At 50.5% G+C, this 2,500-nt stretch overlaps 2 non-coding genes across 2 annotated transcripts in view; both read right to left on the bottom strand.

The window, feature by feature from the left end:
- Positions 1-1,518: 1,518 nt before the first annotated feature.
- On the bottom strand, positions 1,519-1,630 carry TRNAL-CAA (transfer RNA leucine (anticodon CAA)). Its single transcript has 2 exons — positions 1,593-1,630; positions 1,519-1,564 (listed from the first exon to the last, which is right to left on the bottom strand). It is a non-coding gene; the product is annotated as a tRNA-Leu (tRNA).
- Positions 1,631-2,440: 810 nt separating this feature from the next.
- Positions 2,441-2,500, bottom strand: part of TRNAP-AGG (transfer RNA proline (anticodon AGG)) — a 72-nt gene continuing 12 nt past the window's right edge. The window contains exon 1 of the tRNA in view: positions 2,441-2,500. This exon is cut by the window's right edge and continues 12 nt beyond it. This is a non-coding gene — a tRNA (tRNA-Pro).

Here is a 2,500-nt window from a genome sequence, read left to right as displayed (position 1 = left end):
TACCTCGATGTACACCAAATTCAGTGATCCTTTTGGCGTTTTGAAAGTAAAGAGCTGTAAAATGCATCATGTTTGGCAAAAAATGACCCATAGTAAGAAGAAGTGGGTTGTGTGTGCCCATGACGTATTAGTGGGATATTGTTTGGCAATGATTGACAGTTTACAATATAAACATAAGCTCTTATTTTTGCCGCAGATATACTGCCTGACCATTGTCAGTGGAGAGCACAGCTCAAACGTGCATCTTTTCGAAGGGACAGAGGATCCCAGAGCGCACGAGTCTTGGGTCCACGCATAAACCGACTAGCGGAGGATTCTTTTGCAGAAACGGTTGTGGTTTGAGCCAAACATTTTGGACAATGAAAACAGAGCAGTATCTCCAACTCATTCTATTGCAATTAATGAATTAGCTTTTTCCCCGTCATTTTCCTTTCGGAAGACTCCGATTAACGCAGAGAGGCCGCTCTCTGGTATTGTCCAGGCTGCCCCCTTCCCACGATAGACTCTGCAATAGTCGCTTTGTGACACAAGTTCAGAGATTTTTTTTTTGCACAAGAGACAGAAGTTATTTTTAACACGTTACCAAAAATAAATGCGGAACTTTTCTGGAGAGTTCCTTCTGCATACAGCTTCATCACACCCCAAACCACAGACCCAGCTTCCGATCCTAGAGCGACCCTTTTATTGGCATCTCTTTGAGGCACTTTTTGTTATTGTTCAAAACAAGAAAGAGTCTACACATCTACGTAAAATGTACACGTTCACCTTTGAAGAGTGACACTCGTCAACGTGGCTGTACTGCACGTGCAAGCTCCAGTAGATAAGACTCCATAAGTTCAGAAGAATTTCTAGTAAAACACCAGCTCGGAGCTCTGAACAAACATGTAGATGAGGCAGGCAGCTCAGAGGCACGGCATGGCTGGCGCAGGCGCGGCCACACTGAGACCTTAACCCCATGGAGCACAGGGAAGAGAGTGTCTGTTTCACTCCAGGCAGCGAGCATGTCATCATCAATCAAAATGAATGGGCCATTACGCCCACCTTCAATACACTGACTGGAGGATGCTGCTCTGGCCCTGGCAGCAAGGCCTAGTGGAGCCTTCATAAATCAGTAGGTTTAGACAGGAAAATCGGTAGGCGGTAGGACTGCTTAAATAGCGGTATCCTACCGCCTAAATCGGTAGGGTTGGCAAGTATGTGAGGTGTGGTGCCTTCAACGACCGACAGGTGGCAGGAGAGCACTTTCTCCAACTGTGAAGGGGACTTTTTTCACTTCCTGAGTAGACTGGGCTCAGTGACATATGCCACCAAGCCAGCCACTAGAAAATGCAGGTTTTGCAGCCGTGGGCCAGTGGGGGTTTAAGGGCAGGTGTGCCTCTGGCGTCTCTGGCAGACAGCTCCAGTTGCAAGGCAGCAGAAGAGAACAGGGAGGCTTGCCGGGCGCTGCATTCGGGGGCCCCCACGAGGTTTTCCGCAAGCCTTACACTCTGAAATGTGCTCAAAAAAATGAGCCCGGCTTGTCAGGAGTGGGATTTGAACCCACGCCTCCAATCGGAGACCAGAACACCCAGATGCAGGGAAGAGCTGCGCCTCTTGAGTCTGGCGCCTTAGACCACTCGGCCACCCTGACAGCTATGGGGAGGATTGGGAAAGATTCTTCAGTACCCAATGTCGCCAGGTGCCAGCGCCGGTTTTCATGCCCCGATCTCTGCATCAAAAGTACCCAAACACTCACTTAAGGACCCAGGGATGGCAGGAAACGCCCACTGATGGAGCCAGTGGACAGTTTGCAGGGTGCAAATAAGGGCTGGCCTCAGATCACTCATGGCGTAGTGCCGGCCTGTCCATACCTGTCGAAACCTGCATGCGGTCAAATGTGTCCGATTGACATTGTGGAAATAAAAAGAAACCAGCACCATGTTTCTGCCCGGTCTCGAAGCGGGGACCTTTCACGTGTTAGGCGAATGTGATAACCACTACACTACAGAAACAGCACTGGTAGGCTGCGCTCTAGTGTGCTGGGACAGCTTTCAGTTGAAATGCTTTGTGGCACTGATGTCTCATGGGGCCCGCTGGTACCTGCCAGGTGGCACACACCAACGTGAAAGTTTGGCGCAAGCCTGCGCCGGACCTACATGGCAGCACTCACAGCACCTCACACACAGGCTGCAGACACATACAAAAGGCCAAGCTGGATGCAACAGTGGCGCGAGCCATGGCAGTCCCCACCCAGAAGGCATGTCCAAACCTTTATACATCAGCTCGCCGCCAGCGCATCATTACAAAGGAGGGGGAATTTCCAACACTGCCTCTTGGGCCATGGGCTTAAAAGCAGCCAACCATTGGCGACGGGCATCGAACCAGATACGTTCACGCACAAACTATTTTTGGGGGGGAATTGGGGACTCTGTGTTTTTTGTTTTCGGCGCTCCAAAAAAAAGGGCTCGTCCGGGATTTGAACCCGGGACCTCTCGCACCCTAAGCGAGAATCATACCCCTA

The sequence above is a fragment of the Ambystoma mexicanum genome, chromosome 2q, assembly GCF_040938575.1.
Source record: "Ambystoma mexicanum isolate Mex_15411 chromosome 2q, UKY_AmexF1_1, whole genome shotgun sequence".
In the NCBI taxonomy this organism is placed as follows: domain Eukaryota; kingdom Metazoa; phylum Chordata; class Amphibia; order Caudata; family Ambystomatidae; genus Ambystoma; species Ambystoma mexicanum.
Note: the sequence above shows the minus strand (reverse complement) of the source record. Positions and strands in the feature narration are given on the sequence as shown.